General features: G+C 40.9%; 1 protein-coding gene across 2 annotated transcripts in view; it reads left to right on the forward strand.

Annotated features, from left to right (window-relative positions):
- Positions 1 to 25,481, forward strand: part of mamo (maternal gene required for meiosis) — a 97,881-nt gene that overhangs the window by 11,962 nt on the left and 60,438 nt on the right. The window contains exon 2 of one of the 2 annotated variants that reach the window (XM_065315068.1): positions 533 to 596. The exons of the other annotated variant lie outside the window; for it this stretch is intronic. The gene's annotated coding sequence lies outside the window, so the exon portion shown is untranslated. The remainder of the gene's footprint in view (positions 1 to 532; positions 597 to 25,481) is intronic. 2 annotated transcript variants of the gene reach the window in all.

Here is a 25,481-nt window from a genome sequence, read left to right on the forward strand (position 1 = left end):
TTGTGTTATAAACGGAAATACGCGTGTAAACAGTGTGTAAATATAAAGATTTACAGCGTTGGAGATTAACTACTGTTGGATTGTCACAGGTTAGATTACATTAGAGTGCATTTACAAAAAGTAGTAGGACTGGATATTCTGCGAATGTTTGAAACGACTGAAAGTCTGAAGGTGGTAATGAATGTGACGCACGTTCTTCTTCACATCGTCTGGGCTTCGTCTAATGAGGCGGGGGCGTGCAATGTACGACTCCTTCGCTTGCTATCAGTCATCAGGCTTCTCGGCTTGGACCTCTGAAGAGTGACTGTGTTGTCCATCCTGCCTTCTCTCATAAATTCCGCCGACTGCAGTCTATCTTACAGTAACTTTGCTTTATGTGCCGTGATCGTTATTATTTTCATTTTTTGCCATTGGGTGATGAATGTCCTGTTACACCTACTATCGTTTATTGTGGTCAATTTCCTTCTATACTCCACAATAAACAGTTGATGATCAAAAGTGCACGGTTTTGAAGGTTTATTTTGTTTTGCAGTAATCGTTGATGAGTCCCGGAAGGAGTGAACGTCGAGTCGCAATGCAGCGGAAACGAAATTAAGGTAGGACAATTTGGGAATTTGAAATGTTGGAGCGAATTACAGATGTTTGCAAGGTAGCAACGCGGGCGGTGAACATTGCACCACAATATTGCTGGGATAACATACAATATGTAAACATGAACGTAATTAAGTTCTGTTTTCAAGGAAATTTTGTTTTCTAACTTAAATTAATATTATCCAACAAAATAAATATTTTGGAAATAGTTTTTGGATATTTTAAAATTAAAAATTTAATTAAAAATATTATTTGCACATTTCTGGAGGAATTATTAAGGATAGGAAAAGTAATTACACGTTGGTCTGGCTGACAGGTGGTAAATTTTGCACGCACTGGGAAAATGTAGCGGTAGGTCAGGGATGTTGGAAGTAGAGACTCGGGCGGAAATAATTTTGAAGATGTTTACGTTTTGCTTCCTGTTCTTCCCACTTTTACTTCCATTTCCTTCATTCATATCCTCCTTATTCAATTCTGTTGGGCGGTACATATTGAACCTGTACATGTCAACAGATTTTGGTCTTGTAACTTATGAAAAATGTTTATTTTTTGTATTATTTCTTTAAAATATTGTGCTTCCTGGTCGTAAATTGAACAACTGCAGAAAATGTAACTTATTGCTTACAACGATCGAAAAGCCATGCGAAATTAATTAATTATTACCCCGGGCGATTATACATTATAACCTAAGGTTAATTAATTGCAGTCGGTGATTTATGGAATTGCTTGCGCACTTGCCGCGCAGTGCAAACTGCAGCCATTGCGATCATTGCAATTTCTCTCTCCAGTTCTCTTTCCGCTTCATCTCAGCGTCTTTCTTTCTTTGCGCAATGAACACACCGCAGCGTGTTTTTGCGCGCCGCCAGTTCGAATTCGAATTAGAGTTGGAGCACGAACCTCCGCCAACAAACACGAAACATATTCTTTCTGCTATTATTCGATATTATTCTACTCGTGCATTGCGTGCGAGTTGGTTGCGAATTTACTATTGCGATTACAATTACAACTGCAATTGTTTATTAGTCCCGTAATGAGTGCAAATCATTTTCGCGTATTTTAGGTTACCGCCGGAAAGAAGAACGTGAATGTAAATAATTAGTTTTCGTATCGAGAACACTCGGTGCGTTTCTAAATCAATGATGATAAAGCGTGGGCCAGCGAATCGAAGACACATCATTACCAGTCTTGTGATTTATGGTCATTAGCGTTTTCTTACAATGGCAAATCATTAAAATGATAAAATGATAGAAAATCAGTGTTAAAATCCAACGGTTTCATTGTTGCAGTTGCAGTTCAAGTTGTAATTTTCATAAATTCTGTTTGTTTGCATTTCGTACACATCGATGAGCGAAATTCGACAATTTTCAACGGTCGTAAACCGCCCGTTGTTACGACTGCTAACACCACGCTTCGACTCGACGCATAAAACCAGCTGAACTTAAACAATATAAGCAATGGAACAGCTCCGTGAAGAGTTATAATAAACCACTTATTTAAGTGTAACTTTTACTGCAAGCATTAGTTAGTTGCGACTTGTTAACGCTTCTTGTCGGCCGATTAATGAAGCAATGACGTGTAAATCACTTCATACTTTCATTCACATATATATTTCTTTCATTTCATTGCCACCTTCAGTAAAAAGAAAGTAAAAATTAAGTTGGAAAGTTTGAAGAGTAAAGTTTTGTTGGAGTACGCGATGGCCTAGTTTAGATCGTAGTAAACATCATAAAGTTATAAATATCCCACTGAAAGAAAAAAAAGGACAACTGATAAAAATTTACTAGCTACTTTCTGTGACGTTATCGAGAAGAAACAAAGATTACGACAATTAAACATCGGTCAGAACATCGGTTAAAACATCTGTAAACAAGCATTTAATTCTCGTCCACGTCCCACAGTCTGGTTTGTCCTTTTCTCGTCCTTTTTAAAACAAACAACCTCGTGTTTACCGACTGGAAGTTGAGTTGGCATTTTCAAACGGCATGTGAAATGCAAGAAAAACGCACGAAGAGTAAATAACGAAACGGATATTTTTCCACCACGCACGAAATGGAACCTTTGGCCGACGAAGGAGTAAGGACTAAAGATAGTTGGATAGGTTAGTGCAGCGCGGGACATGAGGAGTGCGGAAAGGGATCATTCGTTACCCGAAACGAGGCGCGCACAAGGGTTGACAACTGGCGCGCTCGCACACCCGCTAGTCACGTCCTAATCCCGACGTTATCCTGGCGGCGGTCGCGGCGGCGGCGGACGGGGGCAAGGCGTGTGTGCGTCTGGCAGGCTCGGCGCGCACGGCCCGTCGGTGACCTGCGATGACCTCGGAGGTAAGACGCACGCCACTACCCTGCCGCCCCCTCATGCATCTAACCGCCCCATAGGACTACCACATCAAGGAGGCCCTCGGTAAATTCTCAAATAGTTTATCAAGAAGTATTAAAAATGTTAATAAAAAATTGCGTATTTATTGAAAAAGTAAAGAGAAAAGTAATCGGATATTATTTTTTCTTGTTGCGGAGTCGATGGAGCAACAACTTACTATCCAAAGCTAGCATAGTCACTGTTCAGGCAGGCTAGGCGAGGGTGTGCACCGCTTTTGCCTTCCGAAGGATAATACGCAATTAGAATGCATAAGAAGTCATCAACAGTAAAGTAAGACCGTCCGCGATAAGGCGTTGGATTGGGTCTGGGTATGGGACCGCTTCACAGATGAGTATTCCTACCGGATGTTATAGAAAAACCATTCCAAACAATTTTATAAACATAATACAACAAGTTTTTATTTAAATTGATGTAAAATAAGTAAAAAATCATCATATAATTAAATGAAGCAGGTAGAATTTATTTCGGTAATACTCGGTATATGCTAGTCGTCGAGAGAGTTACGCCGAAGACGAGCGGCGTCGGTTCTCTCGCGGGGGATGATGTAATTTACCAGACGAACTAATGCACGTGCCGCTTTATATCTCACGCCGGTGCAACCCCGCGTGTGTGCGCGCACCACGCAAAAAAAGCATTGTTTGAGAAGACGGCGAAAGACTAATAGAAGAAGCGCACGCCTTTGAACAGTAATTAGTTTTAAGTTTCTGTCGTTCACCATCGCGCATCCGACATAAAAATAAACCGACGCGCTACGACGATGAGAGGAGAACAAAAATTAGAAAACGAGTAAATTGCGCGGATGCACCGGGAGACCGCAATAGTGTTGATTAAACGTATTTAGTTAATACATTCATTCATCTAATTACACGCCCCATTGTTTACAACCAGTGGCGTGAGGGGCGGCAGACAATGACCGAAGAATATAGTAAATCGCAAGCGCGCGCGCGTTTTCCGTCTTTGGTGGAGAATACCAGCGCATTCTCCCCGTTGGGAGGATGAATAGATGAGTCGAGGGAGAGGATGAAAGGATGAATGCGCGAGCATGGAACGTGCTAGGCCAAGGATAACGCCGGCAAGAGCGGGATAATGCGCTGCGGGAGCCGCACGAGGATGGCAGACAAAGGGCGAGCATCTCAAGAAGCGGTTTCGTGCAGACACCAACAGGCTCGCACGGCGTAATTATCGATGTAACCCGCTGGTACTCCAAAATTATCTTACATTCCTCCTGAAAATTATATTTTACCATTTTGGTAGCTAATTAAATAAAGTGGATGAAAAAAATCAACATTTGTGATTCTGTGACTGAGTAATCCTGAAAAAGGATCTTCAATAAGCCTAGTTGAGACATGCTTGCACCCGATGCAGTTTCTGAAAGGTTCAGCCGGGGTCGGGTTTGTCCGCTCGTCTGTTATCAAGCCAACTTTGATCATTAATTGATGTCGTACCGAAATGTGTTTTATGCGGGCTGGAGGCGGCGATGGTGACGGCGGCGCGCGGGGTTAATGGAGATTGGGCTTTCAGGTCCGTCTAATGTTCCAAACTTAATTAACCGTTTTGTAGCCGAAGAACCACGCGCAGTCCAGGCTCGGGTTGCCGTTTAGAAGGGATTGTGTTTTAAGGGCTTTGGCGAACAAATCCGAGGGCATTATGCTTAAAATATCGCTCTGCCCGGACGACGTCCGTGGGATTCTAGAAGTGGACTAAGATTACTGCGAGCTCCTGATATTAATTGAAGCGACAAGAGTATGTTGCTGCAAAATCAATTCCAACAATTAGAAATTAAAGATTAAAAAATAAATTCTTGTATTTATATGTGAATTAAAAAAATTAAGGGCTGCTGCATTGCGGGCTGGTGTAGAAAATAACCGAAGATTGAGTTTTTCGGTGCGTTGGTGGTAAAAATCGCGCACAATGCACCCGCCGCCTCTTGTAGCGTTGACGGTGGCGTTGTCTGCGTGCGTGCCGAACAAGGACGACGACGCATTCCGTCCCACGACGCGGAAACCCAAACGTGAACGGGCGGCGGCAGGAGGCAAGACGAAATGCATCGAAGCCGGTCGTAGAAGGGGGTGTTGGTGTGGTGCGGCGGCGGGTGACGGCTCTGGTGCGGCACGAACGTCGCCGAGTGTGGGTGACGGGTCGGCGAGGAAATTTTAGGCGAGACGGAAAACCCACGGAGCGACGGTGGGCGGCTGGCGGCGGCTGGCGGCGCGCGGACGAAGACGGAAACGGGAAGAAGGAAGAAGAAAGAGGCTAGAGGAAAGCGGCTCGGCACACTCACACCCTTCCAGACGGGCCTATCGACCGGAGAGCGCCCGAACCTGCCTCACTCTCTGCCCCACTGCACCCGCATCGACCCGACGCTGCCGCCACCGCCGCCGACGCCGCCGACACACGCACGTATTACCCGCGGGGAAGGGAAGAAGGGAAGACGTGCGCGCTCACGAAAATTTTAACCTACGCCAAGGAACAAATTTACACACAATATTTTTCTGATTGTTTTTCACCAAATATTGTCAGGTAGACAAACAGGAAAGCCTTGAATCCAACTCGCCGTAACATAATTTTCACACTTTATGTCTTTATCCTGTTTTGGTGTGTCGCACTCGTCCTCTGTTTCGTCCTCTTTTCCATTTCGCTTTCTTCTTGTTGTGCTTGCACGCTTCCTTGTTTATACGTTTATAGTCCATAACTAATAATATTCGTGTCTCGCCGGGCGCTGTCTTTATTTCATAATAGAAAAAGCGTGCAGTGTGCGCACTGTGGCTCGTAACATAAAGAAACGCGGCGGAGTTTTATAGGTTTTTCCGATATTCTCGGCAAGCGCGAGGCGGGCGACGCGTATATCAGCGTATCAGTGAATCACGGGCATCATGCGGGTGGATTTCGAGGTGCAGCCGACGCCGGCTCGTTCCAATTTTCAGGACTGCAACTCACACCCGCGCCGATCCTAAACTCCTCGCACCCGCATGATATACGAACGCAGCGACGCAGGAGAACGGCGTCTTGGATGGAGTAAACAACTAGACATAAAAAGAGATATTGAAAAAACACAACCAGTAAAATGGGAAATAAAATAATAAAGTCAGGATAATAATAAAACAGACGAAAAATATCGAGGTAAAGGAAATTTTCAATTTTATAATATTCCAACTTGTGAATCATCAAAGTATTGATCAAATTTTTTGCGCGTGTGAGAAAATGAAAAAAAGGATGGAGTAAAAATTGGCAAAGATAATTGAAATTATTCCTGCGTTCGTTTCATGAACGCGAAAGAACGCATCCTCTTTTTGTTGTGCGCTGCCTTGCGTTGTTTGCGTTGCTTGCGTCATTGATAGCGCGCGTATTCCAGCTGTATTTGCTGCCTCAGACTCCCCGACGCGCCCAAAAGCACTGGAAGGCGTGTGGGCGGCGAGATACGCATTGCATCTGCATACATTTCTCTTCTTTTCCGACTTTTTTTTCCAACCTTTTTCCTCGGCGCGTTTTTTTTGTCGACGACTGCGCGTGCATTCGCATCCGTATCCACGCTCACAATCGCACCTCACATTGTTTAGTTTATTTCTCCCATTTTTCGTCTGCGAAAATTAAATTGAACTTTAATCGATAAACATGGATGTTCAATACGTTTAGCACAGAAGTTGTATTAATACGCACTAATATGATTTGGGTGGGCGTTAGTTTTGCTTGCGTGGAATGTTTTTTTTTCTATGCGCGCTGGGTGTTTTTATCGTAGGTGTAATTTTTGTTCGGCGCAATTGCGTGCGAGGCACGTCCGAGACGACGAAATATAATGCCTTATAATGTGCGCTTCTCGGAAACGCGGCGCGGCGTTGATACGATCAGCACGGCCGCGGCCAAGTTGCTCGATGCGTGCAAAATGCAAAACAGCATCGCAGCATCTTCACCGGCGTGGTGTGCCAGTAGAGCACATGGGCACGAATGCGATGCGAAATTGCTGCGCACAACGCACAACATGCTCATATTATTATCGATAGGATGCAAAGAATTCTTGGTAAAACTGGCACGGTCGAGTTTAAACTCGCGGAAAAACGAATCTTATCCTGAATCATTTGTTGGGATAAATTGCGATAAATTAACTACAAATAGTCGTTTAATAATAAATTTAAGTTAATATTTTTTTCAGTTTCGTAAAATAAATAAGTACAAAAATCTCACAAAACTGCAAAAATTAATTTTAAAATTTTTTGAAGTTGTAAACTTTGAGCTATAATTTTGTTTCCAATTTGTCTTCTTGATCTAGTTTTAGATTTAGAAAGATTACTTGGAGGATGTACTTGCGCACGGATATAACTCCCCGATAAGAATTTTATTTTCGTTTGGTTCGCCGCTGTTTGCCACATTTCATGCCGCTGCCAACTAGATTCGAACCTTAATCTATGTAATTAAAAGCACGAAGACATCATCCGACTGGTCGGCTTTTCGTTCGGCGGCTTCTGCGGACGCGGCGCGAAATTAAAGCGATGCAAATCCACACAATGCTGAGACGCACAAAGAACGCCAAGAAAGGAAGAATAACTTATTATTATCACATGGCAAATTTTCTTACACCAGAAAAAGTGCGCAGACGAATGATCGCCGACTGCGAAAGTATAAAGTCGTGGAATGAAAACGACGTTTTAGTGTTATTAATTTGTCAACTAGTACGATTATTAATTACGTTTTAATTATCCGCATGAAGCCCGGTGTTGCCGGAGTTATTTTATTCGTTTTCAATGCGCTGCGCCGGCACCGAATTAAAGTTATTAATATCCACTGAGGCGGAATGCGACTCTAGCGAAAAAGAGAAAATTGCACTCCGCCCTGAATCGAAAACAGGCGACAAAAGAACGCTGGCATTTAAATATCCGTTCGTTCACAACTCTCTACTCCATCCAGTAGCCTGCCCTGGTGGGATAAAAATTTAGCTTTTTGCGGCACGCCGCATCTCCGGGAGGATTTTCATCAGATGCGAACCATCGAATCGGATTATAATAACGGCAAGAAACGCACAAATCACCGGAGGGCAAAAAATAATATTCCGGAACAATGGGAACGGGTTGGAGGCAAGTTGGGGCTGATTGCACCGGCGGAGTTGGTAATTTTAGTCGTCGATGTCGGCGGCGCGGAGAGAGCGGATGCAGGGGTTGGTGGTGGCTGGCCGTGCGGCGGCGTTGGAAACTCGGCTAACTAATTTTAAACTAATTTAATGTGCAAATTGCCGCTAATCGAGCCAATAAAGAGAGCATAATTCATGGCGCGTTGCAAGTGCTGCACTGATGCAGCGGCGGCGGCGGTGGTAGTGGTGGCGGATACTCACAACGCACCGCAAATTTTCGCACGCGGCGTGCAGCTGGCAGCAAAAAAAAATCTCATTGGCACGGCTGCTTTTAACCCCAACAACAAAACAATTACTAGTAGACTCATACGTGGGTAGATATTTGGTGGGAATATTGTTTTGGCGTTATGTTACTTAATTAGTATATAAAAAAAAACTAGCTTTTGCACGCGACTTCATCTTCGTAGTTTTTAATAAAAGCGTAATTAATTTTTATTTTCTGGTTTAAGACCTAGTATATGAAGTTGTGTATCATCTCGAATTCAATTATTAAACTATAACTATGATTGAATCCAGCGGCGTAGCGTGCCTTGTCGGGGCCCCGTATAAAATTTTTTTTTGGAGGCCCTTATATGGAGGTAAAGATTTTTCCTTATACACTTTGGGGGTATATATATAATTGATACGGCAAATACGGCGGTAACTACGCCCCTGATTGAATCTCAATACCAACTTTTATCTTATAGAAAATGGTTGTCTTTAGGGGTTTCCGGGCAATTATTTAAATTTTTCTCGCAGTAAAAACTATCCTTGGACTTTAACGAACATTTTAATAGAAGAATTGGCCAAATTGGTCTAGGCGTTGTTGAGTTAGGCGCTTACCAACAGATTTTAAGATTCATTTTTATATTATAGATTTAATATCTTATAGGTCAGAATTTTTGTCATTTTAATAGTTATTCTGCTATTTGGAACGGAGAAAAATCCAATAAATCATACATCATTAAAATCTGTCAAACCGTTCTTGAGTTATAAATGCTGTAACTAACTCGATATAAATTACCCACAATATAACATGAAATTTAAGACTCAGAAAGTTAGTTCAGTGCCAAACTATCAAAAATATTTCTCCCATGGTTCACAATGTATTCCCGAAGTTTCTTCATCATTACACGCTGGTTTATGCACAAAGCAAATATTCCTCCTGCAAAATATTACAAGACGTAACATTGTTTTTTAGCATCCCAGCCGGACGTACTTATCGATGCATGCGCACCGCAGCCAGAGTACGAGTATGCGCCGGTGCGTGCGGTTGATTTACGATCACAATACGCAGATAATTACCTTTTATATTCAGGTGGTCTTCATAATTCTTATAATGCATACGCTTCGATAATCCATTTTCCGTGCGTGCGAGCGTGCGCATGCTACATTGTGTTTGCATTAGCCGAGGGAATAATAATGCCGAGGATGCTCGCAACTTGCATGCAGCAACAAACATACTCGTAGGTATACTCGTACATTGCCGACGTATGATGCTAACTAACAACGTATCGTGCATCGATACACACGACGCGTGAGCAGGAAAGTATGTAACCCAAGTAACGCAAGTGGAGTAGCGTAAGCAACATCCACGTAATAAGGTTGACTGTTTTTTTTTCCTTCGTTTTCATGTGATTATGTTAGCAGGAAAACGCTGAGTACGTAGATAGAGCATTTAAAACTGAGTTATCGCTGAAAAACTATCCGAGATTATTTTCGATGTTAAACAAATAAGAAATAATGTAGTATGGCGTCAAGAACATAATAAGTTAAGTACGAGTCGGGTAAAAGTCGAATTTACTTAGTCGCGGAGAAAAACAGTTCACTTCCTTCTAAAATTTTTAAAGTAGATTCAGAGCAGCATCAATTTTATAGTGTTGCAGCTGGAATACTCAAGTAGCATCTCCGGTTAGGGCAATCGATTATCCTTGTCCAAGACCTTCCTTCGGCCATCTCGTAAACACTTTATGATGCAACCAGAGAGTTCGCAACGTTTCATGCACTAAACATGAATTATTTCAAGAGTTAGACTCTTGCGCAAAAGCTTCAATAAAATTTTACTTTTAGAACGAACTTGAAGAGTGTTTCAAACAGATTTTTTTTCAACTGCACTTTATATTAAGTTTGCTTCATATTTTACGTTTAGTTTTGCTTTATGTTAAAGTTCAACATGTTTATTCACTGGCGGTAAATCTGTTTAAAACAGATGCTTTTAAATATTGTTAGAGGATAATCTTTTTTGTAAGAAAGATTTTGATTTATTTATAACTTGTATAAATTAAACAGGTATAGGTAGTAATTAGGACGTGAGTACAAACATTTTAGTGTTGTCCAGTTGGTTGGTTTGTGATTGTGTTGGAGGGTGGGGGTGGGTGCGCATGTACCCCCGACGGGTGCATTGTTTTGCGTGCTCGTAATTAAGGACTACGCGCCTGGCCCGTAATATCCTTCGTCGGAATATGGACGTGGGATGTGGATGACCTCCTTTTCGGTACGCCACGTATTTTTATACATTTGTAAATGTGTTTTTAGTGATAATTTCAACTAGAATTGTAATAATTTAACAATTTTTTTGGGTTGATACCTAAATATCAAAAAATAATACATTTTATTATGAAAAAACTAAATTTGAGTGCAATTGATCAATATGTTTACAATTTACAAGAAATTCGTAAGTGGTATTCCGGGTATCGAATGCATAATTGATGCTCACTGACAATTTTCATGTTAAATTACGCCGAAGCTAATTGTGGCGCGTTCGAAGCGTTCTAATTACATAGCTAATTGTAGCAATATGCACCACCCCTACGACAACCTCATTCTACCCAGATATACCTACTTATCTGAGTCTCTACATTTTCTTCAATTACGATATAATTAGTAAGCCGGTTTCTGGACTTCCAATTACAATAGAATTTATTATACGTATTTGTTTTTGTCAGGTATAATGCAGTAGCTTTTAATGTTTCCAATTCGTACTTCTTTTCGCTGGCCTTTGAAGTGCAACCATAACAACAATCGTAATCTCAGTCGCTCTGGTAGCCCATAAAACGGACGCGGCATTAAATTGATAGCGCCGCCGATTGGCGCTGACATTAAATCGAACGACACGGCTGTAAACACATCGTCAAACCGCCTTTCAGAATAATTCTCATTAGCATTTTCGCGTGCGCACACCCAACAGAACCAGCGAGGTTTACTCAGCAAGATACAACCTGATACAATTCAAGGCGTAGGAAAATTGTAAAGTATTATAAAGTTAAATTTTAATTCACAACTTTGGTTTGTGTCTCCTGTGTGCATTAAGTAGTACTTAAGTAGACTTCAGATAATATCGCCATGGTAGTACATATAATGAAATATAGATTCAATTTGTGCCAATAAATCATATCAAAACAAACATTTGTCAAAACCAGCGCCGTTTGCGCCTCCTCCGCGACTTCTGCACACACAATGCGGTCTAAAGACATGCAACATGTGTAATGTGTGCGGTGCAACAAAGGCGTTATTATTTTCTGCGTGCTGTTGCATCGTTCGCCTGCGAGCGCAACAAATGGCGGCGGCGATCCGGGGCGAAATTTATCGTCGCGCCGGCGCGCAATTAACGCACTTTTGATTTGTACACACGCGCTGCTCTCGCGCGGCTGTTGCGCGTCCCCGGGGGTGATTTATCTAAATCGGTTCGTGCGCTCCGCGACTTCTTGTTCATTTTGCGCACGATTCGCACACATGCGACGAGTAGAGAAACGCGATACACATTCGCTAGTATGGGTGGCTGGTAGTGGCAGTGATAGCGGTCGTGATAGTAGGAGGCATTTATGTTATTACGTTGCTGGTCGGCGCGGAACGCACGCAGAAATTAATCGAAGCCATAATTTATTGAAGATTAATTTCTTCTTCTACGTAATGCGCCGTGATATGAATATTGCATCTGCATGCGTGCTTGTTTATCGCATTTCTACATTCGATTTATAAGAAATAGACTTGAGCAAATACAGAGGGTTGATAAAACATAGAACATAATAATTATATGGTAAATATTAATTTATTTAAATTTTTATTACGAAAACAATTAGTTGAAGTTATATACTAAAATTATTTTTACAGATTTATTTTCTGACGTTTTCTTGCACCTCGTTTAATTTTTAATGAACACATAAATGTTTACGACATTGCAATATTTTTGCTAATCGTTCCTGTCGCGTGATGGTTTATATTTTGCATTAACGCTGCACGCAGTGTCATAACTTAGCCAACATGAGAGCAAAAAATCATATCAATACGAAATGTGGTCTTAATTTCATTGAAATATAAACTTGCTTTGTTCATTTCGTAAAGAAAATTACAATCAAAAATGGTAATTATGCAAATTCGTTTGTCGAAGGTGTGTAAAACGTGTAAACGTAAAAATCTACATCAAGTACTTACATTCATGCACACAGGAAGGCAGTACACGTCGTGTACTTGTACCCCATACATAAATCTTTTTTAACTCTTACTCATTCCGGTAAATATTGCCCGGTTACTTGTTAAGTTTCGTTTTTAAGTGAGCGGTAGCAATGAGTTGCTGCGCATGTGTATTGCGCAAGATGCACTTAGTTACCCTGCTGAGCAATCAGTCATCGTCGTGTTCACGGCAGTTATTTATGATGCACGCATTTACAAACAAAATGGAATAAGACGTGTAAAATCATGAATACAATAAACAAAACACTGAAGTGAATAAGATAAATCTTTATAAAGTTCATTTTAAGTGTAATCCTTAAAGATTTTATGGCTGATGACTCTGGACATTGTTACAGTGTAATTTTTATGGCCTGCAATTGAACCAATATGAATAATGAACGAATTCGAAGTACATGATTGTGGCGAACGTAAAATTATGAAAATTTATGCGCGCGTAGCACATTTGCGAGCATGTACGTGCAAAATGCCCGCAATCAGGAGTCACAATAGCACGCACATCGTTTCCATCGTTTTCGTCGTTTTATGCGTAACAACTCGCAGGTTATTCTTATCGCGGGCGAGTCATGAACGAACGAATGTAACTGCCAACTGCGTTTACTTGTTTACTTGTAGCCGCATGCAAATTTGAGTAAGTGTACAGCTCTCGTGTACCTGTGCCCGCACACGCACTTATGATTATAGAGCGACGATTATGCGTTTGAGTGTGTGCCGCATAATTCTTATAATGCACTATGATTTGCTCGCTTAATTAATTGCTTACATGCATATGCATATTTTTAGATTTTAAGCGCGCAGATGGAAAACGGTGTATAAACGCTCGTTCGGCGCGTTCAATTTGCACTGCACGGTCCGGCGACCATAAATAATCATAAACCGTTCGTGATTTCCTCGAGAGATAAGTAATTAGCACTTTATTTAACAAGCCAACACAAGGCGGAATCATCTTTCTGCACTTGCAGCTTGAAATTAATAAAAAGAAAATATTCAAACAATTTGGTAGTCTATTATGCAAAAGAAAGTTTTTCATTTTCCATTGTAATTATTATAATTTAAAACGCAACTATTACTATTTTTTAAATTTTAGTATTATCTTGAATGGTCCTAAATTATCTCGGGCATGCAATTGTATTCGATTTTTATGTAACATAAAGTAAACGCAATAATAATCTAATAATAACTCGAAACTTGAAAAATGCGGACGTTAGTGTCGGCATTGGCATTAGCGTTGAACGTTACATGCGCGGCACGATGCACATTTGTTTAAAAAGTGCCGATACCGATAGCGTTTAATGATAATGCTTGTTGTGCGTGTTTCACTGCAGCACTTTTATGTTTTTTTGAAAATAAAATAAATTCAAGGCGATTCAAGTCAGCATATTACCACGACTTTATGATGTGCAACTCTCTGAAACACACCAGAACGTCATAAATGGCAATAATGCTTAATTTTTAAATTTTTAATTATCATTAGAGTAATTTTTGGTTGTATTGTAATTTGAACATTTTGATTTGGAAAACGCAGTTCGGTATGGTTTACGTTTTGGTTTGCTTTGGTTGGTTAAGTCGATTTAAATGAGTTAGTCCTTGTTAAGGACACGTGTAATGCAGCAATTAACGCGACCGCGCGTGAACACACGTAAGTGCACGTTCGTTGTCGTTGTCGATTTTTCGACCGTTTCCAACAACTATTCGAACATTTCCTGCGTTGCTCATTGTTACCAGGGAGTAATTACTCTTACTGATGTTATAATAAATACGCTGATACGCGGAAAATGTGAATATCGCACGTAACATTCGCATAAGCTCAGAAAAACAATTATGTAATATATTTTTACTATTACAATATACGAAATTTATCCAAAATTTGATCAGATGTCAATTTTTGAATGGATGAATGGATTCATATCACTAGGTGTTCATTTTTAATCCGAATTAAACTTTATTTAGATAAGTCCTAAGCATCATTCTGTTATTTAAAAAATAACAAAAATAGAAGTAAAAGTGCCTACATTGAAGAATAAGGATAAAAAGCCATAGTAGACTCTTGTAAAAAGCACAAATGCACAAGTCTCACGGTATTTTTATTCAGCATTTAATTATTTTAATGCAACTATAAAACGCCCGCACTGCCACAGCCAGCACGCGCAAAGACGACGCAGAAACGCGGACTACATGCTTTAATCATATCAAGACCAAACAACAACCTCCGGCACGGAGCACAGCAGCAAATAAAACAACTGAAAGTTTAGAAAAACAAATGGGTAAAACCTTTGAAATGTAAAGGCGACCAGTTTGCATTTCATTAGGAATTAATAACACCTAAAAATTTTAACGAAAAAAGAATAAGATCAGGCAAAAGAAAAAAAAATTATCTCATTACAATATAAACTGTTTAAACTTTTTTAAATTTTAAGAAACTTATTCTTTCAAACATTGACAAAGCTTAAAAACTTTCATTAAGCTACTTATCAGCAAATATCGATAATTGGATAGTATTATTTATTTATTATAAAATCTGCTTAAATTGACTATTTTTATTGGCTTTTTCATATATTTTCTATTTTATTCAAAGTACAATAATATTTATATCCGTTTACATTGAAACCAATGCAGTCGGTGTTTCTTGTACTTTGGCTGAAAAGAGGCGCGACGCACAGCGACCATATTCAATTATGGGCGCACAATAAATAGCAAGGTGCGCGCGATTTACACGTGTAGACATTGCGTTACACCTTATTGCGCTCGCTTCCCCATTGAACCATCGCGGATACGGCATGCGGGCGCATGCAAAGTGCGTCCCAGCCGCCATCGACACAAGGGCTCGACACTGCGGCTGCTCAAGTATTTATTGAGAGCGTAGATGAAATATGCAATACCCGCGAGGGCGAGTTGCATTCAGGCACATCGCCGCCAAGGTGTTGCCAATAAAAGAGCGGATTAAGCGCGCGACCAGAAGTCGGAATTTATGCAGTCTTGTTGAATATGTGGACGGACGTGTTAATGGATTCGACCATTCTTACGCTACCGACTTTATTTATAACTTTATTTTTGTGCGCGATAATTTAGTAGTGAACATATTCTCTACATATATGGCTACATTTATAGTGGGTATTAAAGTTTACATTTGTAAGTTTAAGCCATTTTGTGTAGGTATCAATGAGTTGTACTATAAACTATTAATATTGGGGTAATTAATGCTTAAATTGAAGATATAAATGTCGGAAATGATTATATTATTTGGCACGTGCACTAAAGTTTGTTTAAATTTAACAAAAACGTTTGTTTTAATTATTTTCAAATATTTATTTTAATGTATAATACTTTTTGCTATATATTTGTAATATATCCTTGAATACTCTTCCGCATTGTAACATCATTCTGCTTTTTCGTCCTTTTCTTAAGCGAATTATTCTTGAAGTTGGTTTTCTCGGGTGCCGACAATCAATGAACACTTAACGAATCTTAATGCATGATCATCGTAGTGTGTTGGTTTATTGGGTAGCCGGGTCAGTTCATTAAGAACGTATTAAGCTCGCTCTCCATCTCACCTTTGCATTTCTGCGCTCGGCGTCTTAAAGACACTATCCAAAGGCGCAGGCAAACCACAAAAATATACAAAGTGTAAAATCTACGCTTCAACACGCATCGTCTGCGCGCGAAGAACCTAGTGGTTCTTGTGATAGTGAGTGGCTCATTTCTAATTTGCGTTTCTTCGTGCTCGCTGGTTGGTGCCATGCGATGCACTTTGTCGTGCGGCATCAAAGCGCAGCTGTCATTCCGTCGTGACTCGCACGTTTTACAGGACGCAATGCGGAACGAAGCAACGAGCAAACCGAAGAATTAACGGACGGACGAAACCGATGCATCGACTCGGCGATGCCTTCGGAGAGATATTGTGTTCATGCTCTCGATTTTGTGCGTTTTGCGTAGCTGGAAAGCAGAGGAGAAAATTGTGAATGCCCTAGGTGATCGTTTGCTCTGATACAATGTCGAATTTATAACTGTACACAACTTCCACGCAAGTAAACCAAAGAACTTCAGTAATAGAATTTAATTTTAATTATAATTTCATAATTAGCATTTTACGAGGACATAAAAGTGAATGTATTGAATAATCCGTTGATGGTTATTATGATGACCACGCTAATTCTCCAATCTACAAGCTGCCATCATCGGAATACCAAATCGATGATGTTATTGATACGTGATACAAAGTTGATTTAATAATTGAACGATTGGATTACTGCGTCGACACTTCATTAATTTGTATTCAACGTTGACTTTTTTTCACAACTTTGTAGATATCATCATGATAAGTTAATAAAAGTGTAATATGGCATTTGGTATGATCGCGTCGCGAATTAGTTCATTTCAACGTTGAATTTTGAAATGTTCACGTTTTGTCAGCTCACCTGCGTCGATGTGCACAACGCCAAAAATAATAAACAAATGTATGACGTGCGCTTGTTTCATCTGCGAATTTCGGCCGCCCACGCGAATTTACAACCTACAGCGTTATGATAACGAGCTGCCGCGGCAACAACACAAGCGCAACACCGAAATTCGGTTAATGTACGCGCTGGCTGTCAATCGGCGCGCCGATTTAATTGTCATTCGTACATGGAAAATCATTTTGCCGCGGCGCCACGCGTCAACCACCGGTGGTATCATCGATTCAACTTGCCGCCTGCGCTGACCTCCACTTGATATTCAAATTAGATTAAAACAAATAAAATTTAAAAAATGTAACTGGTTCAGCAGAGAAGTTTATAGAATAAAAGATAAATGCGTTGTATTCGATTGAAATTCAATATAAAATGTTTTCTTCTCCTGTGTTGCGTGTTGAGGCAGATTATCGAGGAACACCTAGGGAATATACAGGCAAGCAGCATCATTTTGCATAGCTTGATGCGATTTCGCAGTGGTCGAATCATTCGGGACGCGCGCATTGAAACGAATGTCGTGCGCAGCACGTCGTTCGGCATGTTTTTCTTCATCTTAATCAATTCCGCCGGCGCATTAAGGACCTCATCGATTTTATGCGCGAAGCATATTTCATGCGCGGAATGCGATGCCCGCGCGCGGCGTGATGTCGAAAAAGAGCGTCAAGTAACAAAGTTGTAATGCGTCCGCTACATGCACGCCGAGCGATTGCGTTGCTGGAAATGAGAAGTGTTTAACTCTGCGCTGCTGGAAAATAAAATCAGGTGCGAAATTAATTCTCAAAAAACACGATGCAGTTCAATTCCACGCAACCGTATAAAAACACTATGTAGATTATTTTATGAAAAATAATGATTCACAATTATTCTACGTATTTTAGTTTTGTAACCTGGCAATGTTGAGAATTTCCCGCTCGGCAATTGATTTATGACGTACATTCGGTAATTATGTGCTTATTAATTAACTAAGATTCTTGCACATGTATCGTTTGTCGTTTAACATTGCATCGGAGACGTTGGAGAATTCTTGGGCGGCAATTAAAATTACATAATTCTCCGAGAGGCGTTCGGACAATGCCAACGTGAACCGAATAGTTCCTGTTGTAGAAACGTCGGACGTTATTTACATTCGCACATAATACATATTATACTATTGCGATGATGCGAGCACCAGTCGGTCGGTAAATCAATTTTATTTATTATGCATGTACCTCGCGCGCAGCGTTCGTATTACGTCCGTCCTGCGCGTCCTGCTTGTCCCGCCAGCTTCTCAAAAAGAGTACTAGCGCACAAACTACGAGTACATGCATTACGCGCTTGAATCGTTTGCTTTTAAATAATATGGACTCGCTAAATGATATAGAATGTAATGGTGATATTTATTACCTGGTGTGTTTCGATACGGATGGAATCTGTAGTTTATGTTTGTGCATACAAACGTCAAAACAATTAATTAGAAAATAAAGAATTAAAACAATTAAATTTTTTTGAAAATTTTGCAAAAAAAATTACAAATTTCTTTGGATATGCTGTTCCTTAAAGGATACATCCTTCATTCTGCAACATCCGCCTGTGATGTGCGCCATTTTCGCCAACTCCAAAAGCAGCTCTTGTTAAGGCGCTGGTATGTTTATTAATTTAATTAAAGCCTTCGGCGGCTGGAAGCGGACGAGGATGGCGCGCAGGACGCAGGACGAAGATGGCGGTAATCGCGCCAACTTGATGATGACTCGCCTGGCAAATAACAAAATGCAAAAATAGAAACGTTCCAATGCTGCAATGAAGCACACAGACGAGGAAACCACTCGACTAGGAAATTTGGCGAAAATAAACCTATACAAAGTGTTGCCCGAAAGCAATATACAAGTACGTGCACGAAAAAATACGTCGATGTGTACGCGCTGAAAGAATGCATTGTTTTATCGGTTTTTATTTTATTTTTGTCTCGAGGATTGCGCTTGCATTGTCGCGGGAATATTTCGTGCGGCGTCGTGACATCGACACATCCGCTCATTCGTCCTGCTCCTCGTCGCGCTACTTTTCGTCCGGATTTAAATGATCTCATCACGTTTTCGCCGGCATCGCGGATAAGGAATCGCGCCAGCTCGCAACTCTCCAATAAACGCCGCGTTCGTTGGAATTGCTCGCATTCCGAGAGGGGCTCCCGCTCGCCCATAACACAATTCCTATCTAAATTGTATTTCGCATCGCAGCTCCGCCTCGACCAGCGTTTCATAAACATTTTCGACGAATGCCGCCCGGCACGACAGGACTGTGCGAAACGTGCGAGCACATTGCCTTGTTGTGTGTCCTGTTTGGACTGTGAACGGCAGATGAAGATGCTTGGCGCATCGCGCGAGTCTGCAGGCAAATGGCAGGAAATGCAACATGGAAATGTCCGAAATTTCTTTGTTCCGCTGCAGCGCCGACGAAATCGACATGTTTAATTTGTTTAATTTAACCAATTGCTCAGACACTGTGAAATGCATATAATTTGTTCCTGAGTTGATTAGAAAATTTTCTACGTAAATTTTACTTGTGGATGTAAATTTTTTTACAACAAATATTAAAACTACGATTATTTTGTTTTGTTTTGAAAAAATAAAAAATAAAAAAAGGATTAACTAATGTAAAAAATGAATGAAATTGAAATCTCTTGCGTTGATCCGTGTTTTTATGCGCAAAGGATTTGTAGTTACTACATTCGCCACTCTTTTGTATTCGCACCCATATCAGATTGCATATTTAATTTATCACCCATTACCACGTCGTAACTATGTAACGACCAAATGCAAATGCCATTGTTGCGCAATTGTTTGGTTAAAAATTTGACAATAATTTCCACGTGCATACCATAAACTTTAATCAATTAATAACTGATTATAAAAGCTTAGAGTTGTAAAACTTGAAATACGTTTCATGGTTAGATGATTTTATTACGTGTAGTTAACTCGCATTCTCGCAGGCTTCTTGGGCGAACAAGTGGCAAACAGTGAGATTCAATCCGATAACAAATTTAATGTAAATTTTGCGTTTCATGGGCTTCGAATAAAAAAAATTAAGCCGGAAATACGTGAGCAGTTTTTCTGATAGTAAACAGTAAGGTATTTAGTATTTTCGATAAAAATGAGCTTTTTGCCACTAAAAGTCACTTACCTTCTATTTAAAATGATGAATTTATGAAAAAAGCAGGAAGTTAAGACGGAAACAATTTAAGGAAGCGCGCACAGGAGTGAAGAGTATTTCAGTTAAGTTTGTTGCATTTATTTTATCTTTTTGGCAAGTGGTCGATGTCTCGGTCCGATACGAAGCGATTGCGATCGTATAGCAAGCAGCCGATGAGAAATTAACGCACGCTGTTGTTCTTCGGTTTTTGGCGAATTTCGTCGTAGCGCTTCCGCTATTTACGGCGCCGGCTGCACGAAACTGCTCGACGTGAACGACGTTGAGGTGCCGTTATTATGGGTTTTCGGCCTCCCTAGGGCGAGAAGAATGAAACATGCTTGGGAATGCATCACATGTTGCCGAATAAAAGAAACAAAACAAAACAAAAATGGTTGGCACAAGAGTGAAGCAAAAAACGTTCAATTTTGTGTTTCACGCGAGGCGGAAGAACTCTTTTATTTTCACACAGTGCAAGGTAATTAACATTTAAATCAATATCCTTATCGCTATTTATTTATTACTAAACCATTTGTTAACAGTAATTGGGGAGCAATGCCAATTTAAAAATATTGAGAATTCATTGGTTTTGATGATATATCGAATATAAAATCGAGCAGAATTTATTTATTTTGTTTTAAAGATGATATGAACGGATTATTAGGAAGTTTGTTGGCAATATGCCTTGTTTATTAAATGCAATTGTTAAGAGATCCTCGTTTGGCACGTGTAACAATTTGTGGTTACAATTGCGGTTTTACTATGTCATAAATGTACAGGAAAAGAAAAATACCTATTGGATGGTAGCATTGATTTATCTTTGGGCCTAATTAAGGATATTTGTGATTTTAGAATATCCTTAATGTAACGCGTTTGTTTTCTTTAAAAAACAATAATTTGCATTTCGCAATTTCGAAATTTTTGTTTAAAATGTTTAACTGACTCAGAGTTGAAATGAAGACCTCATAATATCATGCAAAAAAAGCCGGTGTACCAGCAGGAAGCCAGTCTCGAACAGCGGGTGTCCTGAGCCGCACTTTGGCGGCGATCCTGCGCCGATTACCGCGCCTCTTCGAACTGCGCCTCCCGAGTTGATTTACGCGTCGCGTAAACAACACCGCACAACGCTATCAATATCAACAGCCGACGAAATTTATCCTCGCAGACTTAAGTCAGCTCGCCTCGGCGCGTCGGTCACCGCCCAGGACCAGATTTACGCCGGCTGCCGACAGGAGGAACCGACTTAAGCACAATGGCGACATGCGCGCACAACTCAATCAGACCGTAATGCACTCGCTCACGCATCGCACCGGCTCTTAATTAACAACAAAAAGTTATGTTTCGATGCGTCCCGACACGTCCGATGGACGTCCCGGTCGGACAAAAGAACAGCTAGCCATCTTCGACTTCAAAGGAAGGCAAATATTTCAGACGCGTGTAACGAGCGCCAAAGAGTACTGAGAATGGAAGGCATTAGCGTTAAATGCAAATGTTAAATGGTGAATGCTAAATGTTAATATGCAAATTTGGCGAATGCAAATGCGCAACGCTTTCAGGAGCGGAACACGAACTCAAACTGGACGAAATAATGAATACCCACAATTTTTCTTGCCGATAATTATTTAAAACCCAACATATTCCTGTATAAAAATGAACGCATATCAACATTGTTAATTAATGACTCGTCGACATTTCATATCGGCGATAAATTCCATTTTATTTCGCCTTATTTCATTCGCCATCAACTCGTAAAACTTTCTGCATCCACTCGATTTTATTTCCATGAGTGTTTCGCGTCTCATCTCGTGTTTTAATTTTATTACCTATGCGCAGCCCGTCTCGATAAATTAAATAACATTAGATAACGCGCTCCTGCGAGCGATTCAAGTTCAAGTTCAACGGCAATGAATAATTCATGGCCGATGCACACAAAACGCGCACACGGCGACGTGTGCACGCGTATGTTGGTATTAAATTGCATTTATTAATTAATTAAACTTGAACCGCACGCCGCGCACCGCGAGAGTGCTGTGAGAGGTGTGAATGGAATCAGAAATAAAAATCGTGGACGCCACTTTAACATTCCTTCTGACCTTTTGTATTCTGCTTCAAAGGTAACAGTAATATCAGGAACATAAAAATAAATTAAAAGCAGGTATTTTAAACTGTTTTTCTTAATTAAAAATTAATTTTATTTTTATTTGCACAAAACACGTTGTATATTTTTCTTTTCTTGTCGCTTACCTAATCCTAGTCTTGGATAGTTGTTGGTTGTTTGAAGTACGTTTATTACCGGAGTGACGCCAGTGCGCATTAAACTAGTATTTTAATTATTTATTGATCTGATCTCTTAACGAAGAAAAACAATTTTCCTAGTTGCGTTGAACGCAATAAAAAGCATAAAAATAAACACGTTCGTAATTAATATGCAACGCTTCGAGTGAGGATCGCGCAAGGTGCGAATAAAAGAAATGCATTCGGTGCGTTTCGGCATTGCCAACCAACTATCACACAAAAGCGCATGAAGCCAACACATTCGACAATATTACGACGCGTTGGCGACTGGTAGAAAAAAAAACACGCTTAATCGTTATTATGCAATTGGGAAATCCGCAATGCGAGCGCGTGCACAAACAGCCAAGCAATGCGAATTAAATAAATATGCCAACAACATGAAAAAAACTCACAAATATTTTTTATTAATTAATTGGGTATGCGGAAAAAATGTTTGTGCATTGCATACAAAATATAGGTAAATTATTGTATACAAAGAATAGTTGATATTTTCTATATGTATTTATTGTTGCGTATGCACCAATGGCGGCAATCCCTCTAAATGTGTGTTTGTGAGAATAGCTACGCCAATTATAACTCGTCAATAATATCCTCTGCTCGAAGCGTACCGATGAAGGATTCATTCAAATGTCGGTTCATTGGAGAGCGTTAGTATCGTTTGGTCCGGATGCTACACTGAAATAAGAGGCCATCCGACGAGGTCGTAATTAACAGTTTCGACAATTCTGCGGCACCCGAATCCAAGATATAGCGTAACCAGGACCGTATCGTATCCGGCAATGAAGTTTTTTCCGAGCATGTGCCGCATCTCGTCTAATCCGTCGCTGTCGATGCGGAAATTGTTTGCTCGCAATGTTTGCGTGCATCTCGCCGCGGCGCATCTCTGCGCTGCCCGCATATTTGCCGCATTGCTGTGCGAGATTTCGAACGCGATTTACGTCCGCGCGCGCGTTTGCACGCGCATTTCGGGCCCGCCGGAGGTGGGTGCTGGGGGTGGGGTAGCAAGGCGATCCGGCGCGACGCTATTCCCGAATGCGGTGCGGTGCGGCATCGTAACTCGTAACTAAACTCGTATCATCGCTCCAACTGTCTAACTATCCCGAAAACACGAGGACTCGGCGCATCGCACATCCTTCGATCACCCACCTTCGTGTTTGTTTGCGCGACCGCCGCCGATGTAACTGGCGCGCATATATTATCCAATATTCCAGGAATTTGGGAATAACTCACTTGTGCTTTAATTAAATCCACCCAAGAAGTTTTAAATTTCCGGCAAAAAAAGTGTTTGTTCACTGATATCGCATGGGTGAGCAGGAGCAGAGGATTATCTACTTAACCCAATTCGGGTAATTTTCCTTCATCCCTGCGTAGACTACGTTCTATGCTTTTGCTGCAAGAGTAGCAGGACATTACCCAAGTCCGGGTCGATGTCGACCTCTCCTCCACGCTCGCAAATTGAGGAGATAAATTGCACTCCTCTCTTCTGCCTCCTTGACTCGTCCACAGGAGTTACGGTCCATCTAGAAGGTCCATCCTGACACTCTCACACACGCTGCCATGCTTGCAGATAGACTAGATAGACTATCGTCAACTTAATTTGAGCCTGACGGGCATAGCTCGAGTCCAATCGCTATGACGATCTTAACCCTTCTGAACAAGCCCCGGCCAGTGGATCTAAAGTTGAGCGTTCAAGTTGCGGGTTGAACACAGAGGGCTTCAACCTTACGGCTCGAGAGGAGTGCATCATAGCCTAATTCCATCGCGGTGCATGCAGCCGCCCGGTAATCCCGCCATCCAGCTAGCTTTGAGCCTGGGCCCAATCACCATCTCTTCGCACCGCTTGTGCTTTCGCTTCTTAGCGCGCTAACCCCACACAGGCCAGAATATCCTTCGTGTGGATGTGTGTTGCTGAGGCGGTTACGGACGAGAAGAGCTAGATAGTTTAGAGTTACGGCATCTGCAGTCTAGCGGCTAGTACGAACTAGCGACACGGGACTACGAACATCCTTGCACTATTCCTGTGACTACCACTAGACTTCAGATACTAGATTCAGGCTTCTAGTAGTAATTGTATATATTCGCACTGGAGCTCATACTGGGAGAGTTGCTCGTAACGTGACTAACACTCTTGCTGAACATTTCTGTTCTTGGTGGCGTGGTGACTTCGGTTCCAACGGCAACGAGGACTTTAGTCTACTCGTCGTTGTATGGCCTCGTTTGGGACACGCTGGAGCTGCACATTTTGCAATAGCGTCCAGGAAGCTGGTGATATTTCACCCATCGGCACTTAGGCAAATCGGCTTTCCGTGAATATTTACTGTTTTCGTGAAACGCTATAAGGTATTTTATTTTGTGGAGGCGCACAGTTAGTTCATCTTATCTCCAACTATTATTTTGATATTGTTAGTCATTTTACATTGAAAGTACGCAAAAATACAAAGAAGTTGCAAGGTTTTTTTTTTTAGATAAAATTTATTTTGCAGAATATGATCGCAAAATGTTTTATTTTCTGCATATGCGTAGCGCATTGTGTGCCGGTTTGAAACCGAGTTTCGAGCGAGTTTGCGCGTGTTTACAAAGCGCTGAACGCGAGAGAAGAGAGAGGCTCGTTTCACATGCCCCACGCAAATTAACTCGAACCTAATCTCTTTACCGCATCCAACGTCGAAATTATGGGCACGCTAAAGCGTTTAATTTCTTCATAAACTACGGGAAGATATTCCCAACTACTCGCCTTTCTTACGCTGAACGAAAAAAGTCTTTTTTTCTATTTTTTCTGTATGCATTTATTTGCGGTCGCAAGAAAAGTTCATCGAGGGGAAATAAATATACTTTATATTTAAAACGAAAGCATGGTGTTAATCCGGCTGAAATATCCTTAGAAAAATATTCCTCCAATATAATATTGTCCTATCCAGATAGAATGTATCTGGGGAAGAAAAATAGAAAGAAGTAGTTTCGCGTCTAGCTGAGATAAAGAAATCGTACGTATGCAGAAGGAGGCGACTAATACACCAAATAAGAACGTGAACGCGTGTGCATCG

This window comes from Atheta coriaria, unplaced genomic scaffold (genome assembly GCF_025399875.1).
Source record: "Atheta coriaria isolate IRGN ID8LTWV9N9 unplaced genomic scaffold, Caltech_Dcor_3.1 hic_scaffold_11_pilon, whole genome shotgun sequence".
Classification (NCBI taxonomy): domain Eukaryota; kingdom Metazoa; phylum Arthropoda; class Insecta; order Coleoptera; family Staphylinidae; genus Dalotia; species Dalotia coriaria.